The following is a 16,927-nucleotide window of genomic DNA, read 5'->3' as shown; positions in this document are numbered from 1 at the left end:
CTCTATATTCTTTTTATTCTACCTACCTTCAGCATGGCTTTCAGACTGTCAATTGACTTACTAGCTATATTTACTATATCTTCTTAGTTCTGTTTATCTTGTCATGAGTGGCTTTCTTACAAACTATCTATACTTAACACAGGAGTTTTCTCCCGTCTGTTTCCTTGTCTTCTACAGCAGAAGTGCCAATTGCCAAATAATTCGGCAAACGCACGTTACAATGCTTGACAGACAGGCTTTGGTCTCTATCAGAGAAATTCCCAGCGTTCACAGTCATGTACCAGAGGCTTGGGGAGAACAGAGCACCTTCAGATTTTCCTGAAATCACATCCCCGGGCAGGGAATTCAGTCAGACTTCCACAGAAGAGTCATGGACCACTCTTCGGTGTGCAAGTAAGGGTGAGCAGATATGTAACTGGGTTTTGAAATTGCTGTCTTATGTTTGAAATTTATTGAAATTGGGAATATACGTACATAGGGAGGTCTGTTCTCACAATGCTATATATTCTTGGGAAAAACACTATCGCACTACCTTGTGCATGATTGTACTTGTGTGTCCTTGAACATGTCAGGAAAAGACGCATCAGTATTATGTTAACCATAAAATGCTCCCGGGGCGCCTGGGTGGCTCAGTCGGTTCTGAGTGTCCGACTTCAGCTCAGGTCATGGTCTTGGGGTTCATGAGTTTGAGCCCCACATCAGGCTCTGATAGCTTGGAGCCTGGAGCCTGCTTCAGATTCTGTGTCTCCCTCTCTCTCTTCCCTTCCCCTGCTCATGCTCTGTCTCTGTCTCTCAAAGATAAATAAACATTAAAATAATAATAATAATAATAATAATAATAGTAATAATAGTAATAATTTTAAAATGCCCCTAGCCACATTTTTGCTCCTTGTATCCCAACTTTTCTATTTCTATTGGCTTGTGTACTTCTTATTCCTGCCTATAAGTCCAGTTAACACAGGAACATAAATTATCTGATCAGATTCATATCGATGTTACTCTGTTTAAAGAGAAGGGAGGGGGGAACAGCTAGAGCGCTCTGCTGTCACCCAGACATAAAGGACTAAGCGTCCTTAATAGATGGAACATTGATCCCCGCAGTTGTCCCATCTGGCCACGAGATGGCGCCATGCACCAGTAAGACACCACAGCGGCTGCTGGGCCCGGCGGTTCTGCAGGCTCGGGTGGGCTGCAGAAAGGTATGATGGGGTGGGGACCCTGAGAAGGGACACCGACAGGACGATGACCCTGAGGAAGTGAATGAAGGCTGAGAACATGGAGGTAGTGTAGAACAGATGTTAAGAATGCAGACTTTGGGATCAAATAGCTGACTTTCCAACCCCAGTTCTGCCACCTCCCTAGCCTGGTAGTCTTGGGCATTTTAGTCTTCTTATCGAGAAGATAAGAAGATCTGCTGGCAGGGTGCCTGGCTGGCTCAGTCGGTAGAGGATGGCAGGCTTGATCTCAGGGTCGTGAATTTGAGCCTTATGTTGGGGGTAGAAATTACTAGGAAAAAAAAAAAAGGAAACACCAATGAGACTGCATCCGTAAAAATGTGTCTTTTTAATGGTCATTTAAAACTTCTTTTAAATTTGCGTGTAGTTGGCACACAGTGTTACAGCAGTTTCCTGTGTATACAACATAGTGATTCAACCTCTCTGTGTTGTGCTGAGCTCACAAGCACAGCTACCATCGGTCATCCCACATCTCTACCAGTCTCACCGGTGATAATTCCTGTGCGGTGCCTTTCATCCCCATGACTTACCCATTCCATACCCCGAGGCCTGTAGCTCCCCGTCCCCTTCTTGGCTTCTGTGCATTCCCCTCCCCAACAGCCATCAGTTTGTCCTCCGTATTTATAGGTCTGATGCAGCTCCACAAAGGGCTTTTCACTCCATTTTCTCTAATACTTCTCATTTTGTAGAAAGGAGAAATTGAAAGCCTGATCCATTGAACTGACTCATCCACAGCTAGTTCATAAAGCCCTGAAATGTACCCCCTCTTCTCCGTTCTCTGTCAGCAACGCCGCTGGAGCAAGTATTGCCAAGGTGAAGTGCTCGTTCTCCAGAAAGTGCCCACTGTTGCTGAGACCAGGTTCTGCTCTCCTCTCCCCAACCAAAAGACCACTGACTAACGCTTATTAAAGAGAATCAGGAGGTGTTGAAGGGGGGTGTTTCAGGTTATCAGTTTAATGGTTTATTTATTTTGAAGAAGAGGAAGGAAGAGGAGAGAGAAAAGGAAGTTCATGAGTCAGACCCAGAATGGACACTGCTTTTTCTTTCTTCTCTTTCTTTCTTTATAAATGCACATAAAAACAAAAAAGCAATTGGCTTCACAGCATGGATCATTTATAGGCCCCTTTCATATTTTAAAATTAACTTTTAAATGTTTTAGTTTCATTAACAACTGAACAGTATCACTGGCTGTAATAATGATCAGAAATAGGGACTCGTAAGAAAAACTAATCAGAGCTATAATTTGGTTGACGTTCAGATATGTCATTCGTTTTGAATGAAAGCTATGGTTTCATTTGTGTGGTTTACTTTCCTTCAAAAATAAAAAGGTAACAATTTTTTAATAGTTTTTTAAATTTTTTTTAATCTTTATTTATTTTTGAGAGAGAGAGAGAGTGCGACCAGGGGAGGGACAGAGAGAGAGGGAGATGCAGAGTCTGAAGCAGGCTCCAGGCTCCCAGATGTCAGCACAGAGCCTGACATGGGGCTTGAACTCATGGACCTCGAGATCGTGACCTGAGCTGACGTCAGACACTTAACTGACTGAGCCACCCAGGTGCCCCAAAAGGTAACAATTTTTATATGTCAAGATGCTTATTGACTCAATTGTAAATGCCACCGTGCCAGATAGACTGCTTGACACTTTTCTAATCTGCCTGGTGGAGGCATCATCTCCCAGGGTACTCTGGGTTTCATTTGAGAATTACCTGGCAGATGGTGGATGAGGAGAACTCCATTCTCTAGTTTGCCTTAGGTCCTGGGGGATACCAGAGACAGAACCCCAAGATCCCTGCTGGGGTGGGAGTGGGTCCCCCCCAGATCACCTGGAAAAACCTGGAACTGCTTCCTCTCCCTTCCAATCCAGCACACCCAGAATGCCCCTCTTCAAGAGTTGGTCCGATGAAAACTATACCTGTAATGCACAGCTGTGTTGATATGTCTTGTGTGTGTTCGTGTGTTCAAAATGTTTTACAGGAACTTGCCTAGGAATTATTGAATAAAGCACAACAGTGTTTAATCCTTCCTTCCTTCCTTCCTTCAAATCACAAATTCCAAATGGTGATGTTGTAAACTCTTCAAATTCTGGCCAAAACAAATCTCTCAGGGTTTTCAAAATCCTCTTTCACTAATAGTGAAACAAGGCTTTCTTGAGAAGGTTCTTGTAATTCTATCGGCACAAAATGATGACAGCCTAGACTGTGTGGTGGTGAGAGAGAGAGACAGAGTCAAGAGGTAGTTTTTAGGTAGAAATTTTGGGGCTTGGAAATGGGCTAGAGGTGAGGGAGGAGAGAAGAAATTGTCGAGAATAATTACAGCATTTTTGGAGTGTGTATCTCGACCTGTGAAAGTGCCATGACATGAGGGAGAAGGGCAGAGAACAAGTTTTGGAAGGGAGGTCAAGGACTCAGATTTGGACCTATGAGCTTGAAAAGCCTGGGCTGTGTCCCAGTGGGCAGGTCAAGTGATCAGTGGGATATAAATGTGTGGAGCTCAGAAAAGAAGTCAGTCAGTCACCTTCTGAAGAGGGTGTCTAGAAAGATAAGGGAAAACCAGGAGGTGTCTTGTCACAGGAGCGTGGAGAAGAGAGTGTTTCAGTGAACCCCGTAGGCAAAGGCATCGAGTGCCCTGAAGACACCAACATATGAGGACTGAACACCATCCACTGGGTTTCGAACATGGAGATCCCTGGTGATCTCCGCACATGTGAGCTGTGTGGCATTATGGAGGTGAAGGCACATGGAGGTGGGTTAGTGAATGACTAAGTGTTAGAAGAGTAAAACGAGTTAAGGATAGACAATTTTTTGAAAATGCTTTTCTGGAAAAAGAAGTAGACATAAGGCAGTGACCACAGGAGCTGAGGGCTTAAAAGAGTTTGTTTTTATTTGTTAATTGAAATATAATGGCCATAGAGCATCGTATTAGTTTAAGGTAGACAACAAAATGAGTCGATACATGTATGTATTGCAAAATGGCCACCGCAATAGGTCTAGTCAACCTGCATCACCGCCCATAGGTACAAATGATTTCTCTCGCCATGAGAACTTTTAAGATCTACTCTCTTCACAACCTTCACATATACAACACAGTATTGTTAACCGCAGTATTAAGCATAGTACTTTACGTCCCGGGATTTATCTATCTCACAACTGGAAGTTTCTACCTTTTGATCCCCTTCATCCATTTTGCCCACCCCACGCTCTGCCTTGGGCAACCACCAACCTATTCTCTGTATCTCTGAATTCAGTTATTTTAGATTCCACATATACGTGAGATCCTACAGTATTTGTCTTTCTCTGTCTGGCTTATTTCACTTAGCATAATGTCCTCAAGGGCCATGTTTTTGTTTCTAAGATGAGAAAGTTCTGCATGTTCGTGTGCTGATGGGAAGGATTCAGGAAAAAGGAAGAATTTGATGATGCAGAAGAGAGATTCAGGGAAAAGAACAGAAGCCAAATTTTGAGAAGGCGGGAAGGGATGAGGTTCACACTGGGCACATTCGTGGAGCCACCGGCCTTTGTCGGGGAACCTAGACAAGGGGTCTGACCTGAGCTGGTTTGGGTGTGCACAACTGAGTTCCCTCTTACCACAAAAGGATGGCCATAAAGAAATGACACAGGGTCAAGGTTAGCCAGACCCTCCCACCCGCCACCATCCACCCCACCCGTTACACAGCCTCACAAGGTTAGGATGAAAGACACAGATATTTACTGGGCAAAGAGTTGTGAGCAAAGAAGGCATAACCTAGTTCACACAGCAGGTTCTGTGAGCTCAGTCCCCTCCCCGTTCTCTGACACTGTACGATTGGTAGGCTGTATTTTTGTCTCTCTTCCTAGCTACTGGTGCAGCAAGCTCAGTCTTGGCCAAATGGTTTGTTTTGGCGAATGAAAAGCAAGTGGAAGTGATAGGTGCTGCTTCGTTTAAGATCTTTCCCTTGGTTCCACCGTCATTCTTTGCCCCCTGTCCTGAGACCAGTATATCCCAGAGAGAATTTTGACGGCCTTGTGGAATGAAGACCAGAACCTCAGCAGGCCCGCAGCCCATCTTCCATAAGCCTTGATCATGGTAAGCCACTGAAAGTCAGGAAATTGTAACCACAGCATCAACTAGCTAAGGCTTGCCAATACACAGGAATTCCAACCTACATATTGCAATTCTACAAAGAATTCACTTGGGCCACTTTGCCAAGGCAACATTCTGTGCCTTTCCTCTGGTATGGTTGGACATAGGAAGCCACAGGCCCCATCTGTAAGAGCTTCAGGCTGGAGGCTTCGGTAGATACTTTTCCTGTGTTCATATAAGGCAGGAAGATGTGCACGGGGTGGGGGAGGGGCAAGGCTCCAGCTATTTTAGCTGATCCACACATATCAGATACCTTCAACATCTCCGAGAAGTAACAACTTTCTAAAGCCATCACTATAATTAAGAGCCCAATAAAAACCTGTTTCTTGACATCCAACGTATTAATAAATGAAGAGTGAGTTCTAGACTAAGACAGGGAAAATTTCAAGATTTGTTGTGGCCATCCCTGGAGTTTGGCCCTTTCTAATATAATGCTGGACACCACAGACTGGGCCTCCCTTCCTTCCCCCCCTTCCTTCCCCCCTTCCTTCTCCCCTTTCTTCCTCCCTTCCTTCCCCCCTTCCTTCCTCTCTCTCTTTCTTTTCTTTTCTTTTCTTTCTTCCTTTTCTTTCTCTTTCTTTCTTTTTCTTTCTTTCTTTCTTTCTTTCTTTCTTTCTTTCTTTCTTAGTCTGTAACCCTTTATCAGCAACAGAAATAGGAGGTTTTTGTTATACAACACAGGTAGTAATTGATAATACTACAAATTTATTATAGGTTGATTCAGATCAATTTAAAAATGTAATTTCTTGGGACACCTGGGTGGCTCAGTCGGTTAAGCATCAGAATCTTGACTTCAGCTCAGGTCATGATCTCACAGTTCGTGAGTTTGAGCCCCACATAGGAGTCTGGGCTGACAGCATGGAACCTGCTTGAGATTCTCTCCCTCTCTCTGTGTCCCTCCCATGCTTGTGCTCTCTCTCAAAATAAATAAAAATAAACTTTAAATAAATAAATGAAATAAAAAGACGATGTAATTTCTTGGGGTGCCTGGCTGGCTCAGTCAGTAGAGTATGAGACTCTTGATTTCAGGATTCTGGGTTCAAGCCTCACATTAGGTTTAGAGATTATTTAAAAATAAAATATTTAAAAAATAAAAATAAAATGCCTTTTCTTTTTTTTAATGCTTGTTTATTTTTGAGAGAAAGAGAGAGAGAGCACGAGTGGGGGAGGGACAGGGAGAGAGGGAGACACAGAATCTGAAGCAGGCTCCAGGCTCCGAGCTGTCAGCACAGAGCCCGATGCGGGGCTTGAACTCACGAGCCATGAGATCATGACCTGAGCCGAAGTCGGACGCTTAACTGACTGAGCCACCCAGGCACCCCTAATTAGAGTGTTAGTGTGTTTTACATTTAGTGTAAATATTGATGTGACTGGATTTCAGCATTTCACTTTGCTATTTATTTATTTATTTATTTATTTATTTTTATCTGTGTTTTGTTTTTCCCATTACTGCCTTTTTTTTTTTTTTTTTTTTTGGTGGGGGGCGGTTATCAGATATTTTTCAAATTTTTTTAATGTTTATTTATTTTTGAGAGAGAGAGAGAGAGAGAGAGAGAGAGCACGAGCGGGGGAGGGGCAGAGAGAGGGGGAGACACAGAATCCAAATCATGCTGCAAGCTCTGAGCTGTCAGCACAGAGCCCGACGCGGGGCTCGAACTCACGGACTGTGAGATCTTGACCTGAGCCGAAGTCAGACGCTTAACAGACTGAGCCACACAGGTGCCCCAAAATGCCATTTCTTTACCTGGAGGCAGGACATGTGATAAGGAAGATTTCCCCGCTCAGAATTTCCCTGGGGGCATGGTGACCAGGGTCCCTTTCTGTCACCCCCAGTTCTGATGCTTTGCGGCTCCCTCTCCACCCAGTTTCTACTGTTGCAGCGATGCTTCCAGACCCTCCCTACCCACCTTCTTTTCCTTGCCCTTCTCTCAGTTATGCCTTTTTATCTTCAACTCTCTTGTTTCTCTCCGTCTTGAAAAGAATAAACCTCTAAATTGACAGATTTATCTGTTGTTAGCACAACTGGATGAAAGTGGAGGAAAGGAGAAAGCCCAGAAAAAGTCAAATGGATGGTGGAAGAATCTGTGTGGGCTCACTCTCCAGCACGGGTGGACCTTGAGGACATGCACCGAGTGAAATAAGCCAGACACAAAAGGACAAATACTGTAGGATTCCACCAACATGAGGTACGCCGAGTGGTCAAATTCATAGAGCCAGAAAGGAGAAGGGTGGTCCCCAGGGGCTGGGGGACAGGGGATGAGTGGTTGGGTGTGTAGTTCAGTTTGCAACCTGAAAGGCATTCTGGAGATTGGTTGTACATCAGTGTGAATGAACTTAACACTACTGAGCTGTACACTTAGAAATGGGTAAGATGGTGGGGCACCTGGGTGGCTCAGTCGGTTAAGCGGCCGACTTCGGCTCAGGTCACGATCTCGCACTCTGTGAGTTCGAGCCCCGCGTCAGGCTCTGTGCTGACAGCTCAGAGCCTGGAGCCTGTTTCAGATTCTGTGTCTCCCTCTCTCTCTGACCCTCCCCCGTTCATGCTCTGTCTCTCCCTGTCTCAAAAATAAATAAACGTTAAAAAAAAAAAAAAAAAAAAAAGAAATGGGTAAGATGGTAAATTTTATGTTATGTGTATTTTACCACAAGGGACAGGAAGGAAAGAAGGAAGGAAGGAAGGAAGGAAGGAAGGAAGGGAGGGAGGGAAAGAGGGAGGGAGGAAGGAAGGAAGAAAGAAAAGGAAGGAAGAGAGAGAGAAAGGGAGGAAGGAAGAAATGAGGGATGGAAGAAAGGAAGGAAAGAAGGGAGGGAGGGAAGGAGGAAGGAAGGAATAAATCTGTGGAGGCTTTCCAGAAAGCCCAGATAGAATAATTCACAGATGGTGGAGAAAACACCAAACAGTGGGAAGACAAAAGCTATAGGCCCGTTCTGTCACACAGATTACTTTTTCATCCTGGTAAACTCCTGATCCTGAGTTTACCCAGTTCAACACTAGGAGACCCACAAAGCCAATTCTATGCACCTGAAGACCAGCATTAAAACCCAAATGTATGTTAAAGAAACTGTTGAGAGCACTAGCACTTTTCTTGTGCGTGTGTGCATGTGTGTGCGTGTGCATGCGCCCGTGCAAAAACATCCTTTTTTCTTTCCTTTCAAATCAGGAAAACCTGCCAAGCCATAAAACAAAGAACAGGTAATTAAGAACTGATGTTGTTAACAAGCTGCTTCTGTTTTCATTCATAATAAGAGAGCTTTCAATTTCCCTATGGAAGAAAGGTCTTGATTTCAATGATAAACCCAGAACATGAAAAGGATGGAATTAATTGAAGCCCCTTTGGCTTTTGCCCAAGTTGGCTCGGGGAAAATCTGGCAAGGTATAGGGACATCTCTCGGAGAACTCAGATTAGACAGAGCCATGGGGGAGCGCCCTGGGGAAGTGGATCAAATAAATTAAGAACTTGCCCTGGAGGTCACAGGAGAACCTGTCAGAAACACCGTGGGTAGCTGAAGCACAATGCCTCCCAGACCTGGGGGAAAGAGACTCCCCACACCTCGCTGAGGGCCATGCCCAACTTCTGGGATCATCACTGCGCACGCCTTTGTGACCACGGTTTCCCAGCACAGACATAGAGAATACTTCACTCCCCTTCCCAGAAGAGCAGAACTGAGGGCAAGAGAAGGCTCACCATGGGGCACCTGGGTGGCTCACTTGGTTAAGCATCAGACTTTGGCTCAGGTCATGATTTCATGGTTCGTGAGTTCAGTCCCTGCGTTGGGCTCTGTGCTGACAGCTCAGAGCCTGGAGCCTGCTTCGGATTCTGTGTCCCTTCTCTCTCTGCCCCTGTCCCACTCACACTCTGTCTCTGTCTGTCAAAAAATAAATGAATGTTAAAAAAATTAAAAAAAAAAAAAAAAAAGAAGGCTCACTGTGTTTATGTAACCAGCCTCTTGAGTTTTGAGTGAGCCCATGACAGATAGGGAAGATCATGAAGTGTCTGAGTGTCCTCTGGACCCCAAGCCAGCCTTCCCCCTGCCCTCCCCTCCCCCATCTCAACCACTTCTATTCCTGTCCGCCCTTGTATCTGCCCTTGGCCTTTCCCCTTAACTCCACTCAGGTCTCCTAGAGTTCTGTCTCCGAGCTGAAATCTTTCTTTTCTTTTCTTTTTTTCAAAGATTTTATTTTTAAGTAATCTCTATGCCCAGTGTGGGGCTCAGACTCACAATCCGAAGATCAAGAGTTGTGTGTTCCCCCAACAGAGCCAGCCAGGTGCCCCAGAGCTGAAATCTTTCTTTTTAAAAAAAAAAAAAATTTTAATCTTTTTAATGTTTGTTTATTTTTGAGAGAAAGAGACTGAGGGAGAGAGAGTGAATGAGCAGGGGAGAGGCAGAGAGAGAGAGGGAGACACAGAATCCGAAGCAGGCTCCAGTTTCTGAGCTGTCAGCACAGAGCCCGAGGTGGGGCTCGAACTCACAGACCGCGAGATCATGACCTGAGCCGAAGTCGGACGCTTGACTGATTGAGAGACCCAGGTGCCCCAGAAATCTTTCTTACGCCAACTTATATGTTGCTTAAAGCATATCCCTTGATATTCAGGTGGCTTGAAGTCAGCACAGGGAGGTGATGTGAGCATGGAAATGTGACAAGAGTCTGAGGTACTGATCTGTCACTTCTCCCAGCTTTTAAACCAGGGTGTATAGGGCAAAGGTAGACATCATGGCATTTTCACCAGAACCAGCCTCCCGACAACTGTGACAAGTAGAGCGAGTTGCCTATGGGGGGCCCATGGCCTCTGTCCCACCGCTGCAGGCCTCCGCATGTCCATACCTCTCTTCAAACTTATTTTTAATTTTTAACTTCAGATGTTGGGTGGAAAGCTATCTGATTAGGTTACTGCATCATGATGACAAAAGGAGTGGTATCAAGATAAGACCGCAGCTATTTATCCCATATTTCAAAGGGAACAAATGAATCATTCCACAAACTCCCATCGTGTAAAATTCCAAAGTGCACTATTGAACCGATGGCTTCTAAAGATTTAGAAAAGGAAGCAATGATCATTGGCACAACCTCTTAGGTTCAATAAATAAAGAAATGTAATGCCAAATTAAATACATTTGCTCATAAAGGCTCATGGGTTAGAAGAAAACTGTAGTGAGATTCTGTTAAGACTTTAGCAAGCATCTGACAAAGTTTCTCAAGATATTCTTGAGAATATAGTGCAAAATATCTATATTCAGCTTCAGGATGACTAGGTATTAGATGATAAGGTGATTATGAAATGTGATAATGGTATGGTGATTATCTTTTTTTTTTTTTTTCTTTTTTTTTTGTTGTTTATTTTTGAGAGTGAGAGAGACAAATTGTGAGGGAGGGGCCGAGAGAGAGAGGGAGACACAGAATCCGAAGGAGGCTCCAGGCTCCGAGCTGTCAGCACAGAGCCCCACGAGGGGTTCTAACTCACGAACCATGAAATCACGATCTGAGCTAAAGTCCCATGCTTTAACCGACAGTGACCCAGGTGCCCTGATGATTATCTTTTTAAAAAGTCTTTATCTCTTAGAGATATGTACTGGAATGTCTGAAATTCCAGTGGTTGAAATTATATTTTGTCTGGGGGTTGTGTTAAATGCCAGAGGCACCTCCAACAAAAGTACAGAGTGTAATAAAACAAGGTGGACAAAACATTAGTTCACTGTACTCTTCTCTCTACTTTTGGGTATGTTTGAAATTTTCCAAAATGAAAACTTTAAACACTTACCACGATAGAATATGAAAAATGTTTGTTGGATAGAAAAGAAGGAGTTGAATAAATTTCCTAAGCTTTCAAATTGTAATATAATTGTGTCCCTACCCATAATTCTAAAACATTGGACAATCTTATCGATCTGTGTTGCTTCTTGGATCCCACATCTTCATTTTGGATCTGTTTTATTTTTCTTATCAAAGTATATTTGTAATATATTCAGGGAATAGGAAGCCCTCTCTGAATGAAAGTGTTTTAAAGTGCTATTCAGGAAGAAGATAGACATATTTAATGGAAGTGGTGGTAATGAGAGTACTTATCTAGTTTCTGATCTTGAAGAGATATTTTCTAATATCTAACAGTATATAAATTTAATACAGGTTTTTCATGGATTCCCTTTAATAGGTTAAGAGATTTCCCTTTCTAATTGTAGTTTACCTTTTTGGGTAGAGTACGGAGACTTAATTGTGCATTGGTATTGAATGATTTTATAATCTATCAATATAGTTATGTAGATTTTTCTCCTTATATCTGTTATTATTTGCTGGTATTAAACCATCTTTGGATTGTTAATGTAAACTTATCATATACTACTAAAATATATTGTTGACTTTCATTTGCATTAAATTGTTTTATCGTATTCTGATTTTACACATCCTTTTTCAATCTCAAACTTAAAGTTTTTTGCCTTCTTTCTTTTTCTGTTTTTTTTATTTGTTTGTTTTTTGTTTTGTTTATTGATCTTTCCAGGCCTTTATCTATGCTGTTATCCTTTTCAAAGAGCCTGCTTGGGTCTCTTGGTGTATGTCTTCGGGGTGATTGCTTTGAAATGTATTTTAATTTTACTGCATCATGGTCAACAAAAGTTTTCTATATGATATTAATTCTTTTAATCATTTTGCAGCTTAATAAATTCATAAATGTGACAACTATATACTTAATAAAAAAATAAGGTTTTCTTGGAGCATCCAAAAACCTAAACAAAATCCCACTCAAAAATAAATTCATAAAAATGTTTCATATGCACTTAATAATTCTCTGTTTGCTGGGCACAGAGTTCTACATATCTGTTAGATCAAGCTTGATCAAAATTTCTAAGGAGAATGTGTTAAGGTCTCTAATTACAAGTGTGGATTTATCAGATGATTTTTTTATTCTACATAATTTTGACTATTTTATTTTATTTTATTTTATTTTATTTTATTTTATTTTATAGAGAGAGAGAGAAGGAGAGAGAGCATGTGACAGTAGCAGAGAGGGGCAGTGGGAGAGAGAGAGATTCCTAAGCAGGCTCCGTGCTCAGCTCAATCCCACAACCCTGGGATCATGATCTGAACCGAAATCAAGAGTCAGATGCTCAACCAAGTGAGCCGCCCAGGTGCCCCAAGATTTTATTTTTAAGTAATCTCCACACCCAATGTGGGGCTCTAACTCACAACCCTGAGATCAAGAGTTGCAGGCTCTACCAACTGAGCCAGCCAGGCGCCCCCCCATACTTCTGATTTATATATTTGATGCTAAACCATTAGATGTGTACAAATTCAGGATTGTTTTAGCATTCTGTGATTTTTTTTAAAAAATCCTGTTAATATGACCCTCTTTATCCTTTTACCTTCTGCTAGTATATTAGCTTGGGCTGCCATAACAAAATACTATTGACTGGGGGCTTCAACAACAGAAGTATATTTTCTCTCACTTCTAGAGGCCAGAAGTCTGAGATCAGAGGGCCAGCATGGTTGGGTTCTGGTAAATATTCTTCTTTTCTTGCAAACAGCTGCCTTCTTGTTATGTGTTCACATGGCCTTTACTCACATGTGCTCACAGAGATAGGGGGAGAGCTCTGTTCCCTTTCTCTCTTCTTTTTTTTTGTTTTTTAAATTTTTTTAATGTTTATATTTATTTTTGAGAGAGAGAGAGAGAGAGCTAACAGGGGAGGGGCAGGGAGAGTGGGAGAGGGAAGAGAGAGAGTCCCAAGCAGGTGCCACACTGTCAGCATGGAGCCCAATGTGGGGCTTGAACCTGTGAAGTGTGAGATCATGACCTGAGCTGAAATAGAGTCGGACACTTAAACAACTGAGCCACTAATTCAGCCCCCTCTCCCTCTTCGTATAAGAACACTAATCCTATGGGATCCAGACCCTCCCTTACAATCTGATTTACAAATACAGTCATGTGGGAGGCAGGGCTTAAACATAGGAATTTGGTGAGGATGCAAACATTTAGTCCATAATGTTTAATATTGTTACCCCAACTTTATTTGGGGGAATGATTTCTTGGGATATCATTTTCCTTTACTTTTAAAAAGATTTTAAATGTTTATTTATTTTTAATTTTTATTTAATTTATTTTTTTAATTTACATATAAGTTAGCATATAGTGCAACAATGATTTCAGGAGTAGATTCCTTAATGCCCCTTATCCATTTAGCCCATCCCCCCTCCCACAACCCTTCCAGTAACCCTCAGTTTGTTCTCCATATTTAAGAGTCTCATGTTTTTGTCCCCCTCCCTGTTTTTATATTATTTTTGCTTCCCTTCCCTTATGTTCATCTGTTTTGTATCCTAAAGTCCTCATATGAGTGAAGTCACATGATATTTGTCTTTCTCTGACTAATTTTGCTTAGCATAATACCTTCTAGTTCCATCCACGTAGTTGCAAATGGCAAGATTTCATTCTTTTTGATTGCTGAGTAATACTCCATTGTGTGTAAATATGTATATGTATGTATATATATACATATATACATATATATATCTATATCTATCTATCTATCTATATATATATAGATAGATAGATAGATATAGATATATATATACATCTCACATCTTCTTTATCCATTCATCCATCAATGGACATTTGGGCTCTTTCCATACTTTGGCTAGTGTCGATAGTGCTGCTATATACATGGGGGTGCATATGCCCCTTCGAAAAAGCACACCTGTATCCCTTGGATAAATACCTAGTAGTGCAATTGCTGGATCATAGGGTAGTTCTATTTTTAACTTTTTGAGGACCCTCCATACTGTTTTCCAGAGCGGCTGCACCAGTTTGCATTCCCACCCGCAGTGCAAAAGAGATTGTCTTTTTCCACATCCTTGCCAACATCTGTTGTTGCCTGAGTTGTCAATGTTAGTCATTCTGACAGGTGTGAGGTGGTATCTCAGTGTGGTTTTGATTTGTATTTCCCTGATGATGAGTGATGTTGAGCATCTTTTCATGTGTCGGTTGGCCATCTGGATGTCTTCTTTGGAGAAGTGTCTATTCGTGTCTTTTGCCCATTTCTTCACTGGATGATTTGTTTTTTGGGTGTTGAGTTTGATAAGTTCTTTATAGATTCATTTTCCTTTACTTTAAACCTTTGATTTCATTATGTTTGGGGTGGATTTCTCATAAATAGCATATATTTAGCTGGTGTTTCTTGCCCAATCTGAAAATCCCTTTTATGATTGATAAATGTAACAATATAATACATATATTATGCACACAATCAGTAAAAAACATTACACTTACACATTCTATTGTCATTTTTTATCCTACTTGAGACAGAGGTTCCTACTTTTCTTCGGTTCTGGGCAATTCTCAGTCAATTTCTATAGAAAATTCCCAGTTTACCTAGATTCTCCCTTACTTCCCCTCTCGTTTCACACATTTTACCCTCCACTTTTCTCTCTTTTATTTATGTAGACCATACCTCCAGCGTGGGGCTCGAACTCAGGACCCTGATGTCAAGAGTTGCATGTTCTACTGATAGAGCCGTCCGCCCCCATCCTCCATTTCTCTTAATCATGCTTCATGTGTCCCATCTCTTCATTTCTTTGTACTATCATCTGGATGGTTTCCAATTTCTCTTCCAAGTTACTGATCCACTTTTCAGCTATGTCTACACTGCTATTAAATCTGATAATTATGATTTTACAAATTGTAATGGCCTCCAGTGGAGGTGCTTTCTCTGTGGGAGTTCCATGTGTCACGGTTTGTAAAAGTTGTCCTATCTAGCAGTTTTAAGTTTGCTTCTGCCAGGTCCAGTGTAGAGCGGAGGAGGTGTGTCAGTGCCTCCAGTCAGGGTCTCCCTTCCTTACCCTCCCTGCCTGGCTCTCTCTCTTTTCTTTCTCCCCTAATGCCTGAGTTCTGGATTTGTAGAAGTCAGAACCCAGTTGGGAAAACAGAAAATCAAAACAGTTTAAAACTCATATATGGGGCGCCTGGGTGGCTCAGTCGGTTGAATGTCCGACTTCGGCTCAAGTCATGATCTTGCGGTCTGTGAGTTCGAGCCCCACGTCGGGCTCTGTGCTGACAGCTCAGAGCCTGGAGCCTGTTTTGGATTCTGTGTCTCCCTCTCTCTCTGACCTTCCCCCGTTCATGCTCTGTCTCTCTCTGTCTCAAAAATGAATAAATGTTAAAAAAAAAAATTAAAAAAAAAAAACTCATATATTAGGGGGCGCCTGGGTGGCTCAGGCTCAGGTCATGATCTCGCAGTTGGTGAGTTCGAGCCCCACGTTGGGCTCTGTGCTGACAGTGTGGAGCCTGCTTGGGATTCTCTGTCTCCCTCTCTCTCTGCCCCTCCCCCACTCATGCTCTCTCTCACTCTCTCACTCTCGCCCTCAAAAATAAATAAGCATTTTTAAAAAACATCATATTTTAAACAGAGGGGACTTAATACAGAGAATGGATGACTGAGGCATTGGAAGTCTGAAAACAAAATGGAGATGCTGAGGTCACCCCAAGATTAATTACTGCAGGAAACAGTTTAAATCTTGGGCTGACGGAACAAAATTGAAGAGGTAGGGTCACCAGAGCTCAAAGCCTAAAAGAGGGCATCACAGGCTGCTGTTCAGACTCCTCAGGAGACGTTTCATAGATTGGAGGGAGAAGGGGAGTTGCCAGGGGGTAAGAGGAGGGGAGAATGGGAGTAGGGTTTTGATGGACACAGAGTTCCAGTTTGGGAAAATAAAAAAGTTCTGGAGAAGGATGGTGGTGATGGGTGCACAACAACATACTTATTACCACAGAATTGTATGCCTAAAAGTGGCTGAAATCAATAAATCCTAATCACTGTTACTAGAGGGAAAAAAAAAAAAGTCCTGTTTACCAAAATGTTTTTGCTAAATCATCCTTAGCTTTGGATTTTTTTTTCTTTCTTTCTTTTTTTTTTTTTTTTTTTAATTTATTTTGAGAGAGAGACCGAGAGAGACAGCATGAGCAGGGGAGAGGCAGAGAGAGAGGGAGAGAATCCTAAGCAGGCTCCACACTGTCAGTGCAGAGCCTAATGCAGGGCTCGAACCCACAAACCATGAGATCATGACCTGAGCTGAAATCAAGAGTTGGACACTTCACCGACTGAGCCACCGAGGGGGCCCTTACCTTTGGATTTTCAGAGAGAAACACGAAGTAGATTTTGGTGGAGTGACCTCTTTTCTGGAAATACTGACTCCATTTGATTCTGCAGCTGCCAAAGGTTAAGAAATAGAAGGAGGTTAACTACTCCCCCCCACAACATCACTACTAAATTTTAATGAGTGCTGACTTCCAGTGGAACTCTGCCACATGCAGGGTCACTTGTTAGACAAACATTTGTGAGCAAACAAGCATAGAAACAGTTCACCTAAGCTGTTCTGTCAGCTCCATGGAGCCCCAGCTCTCTGTACTTGCAGGTTCTCTGACTGCCCCTTGACTAAAAGGTTGACCCGAGACAGATACAACAGCTTAGAGGCAAGAGTTGGTTAACCCACTGACAGTCAAAATTCCTGAAATCGTGGCTGGACACACAGAACCATCTCAGGAGAATGGCAGGAAAAGATGAGATGAGATGAGATGAGATGAGATGAGATG

At 42.5% G+C, this 16,927-nt stretch overlaps 1 protein-coding gene across 1 annotated transcript in view; it reads right to left on the bottom strand.

Annotated features, from left to right (window-relative positions):
• The window catches only part of LOC122214302 (claudin-18-like), a 109,763-nt gene extending 93,250 nt beyond the window's left edge, over positions 1 to 16,513 (bottom strand). The window contains exon 1 of the mRNA XM_042929252.1: positions 16,460 to 16,513. The gene's annotated coding sequence lies outside the window, so the exon portion shown is untranslated. The remainder of the gene's footprint in view (positions 1 to 16,459) is intronic.
• Positions 16,514 to 16,927: the final 414 nt, after the last annotated feature.

The sequence above is a fragment of the Panthera leo genome, chromosome A1 (genome assembly GCF_018350215.1).
Source record: "Panthera leo isolate Ple1 chromosome A1, P.leo_Ple1_pat1.1, whole genome shotgun sequence".
Classification (NCBI taxonomy): Eukaryota; Metazoa; Chordata; class Mammalia; order Carnivora; family Felidae; genus Panthera; species Panthera leo.
Note: the sequence above shows the minus strand (reverse complement) of the source record. Positions and strands in the feature narration are given on the sequence as shown.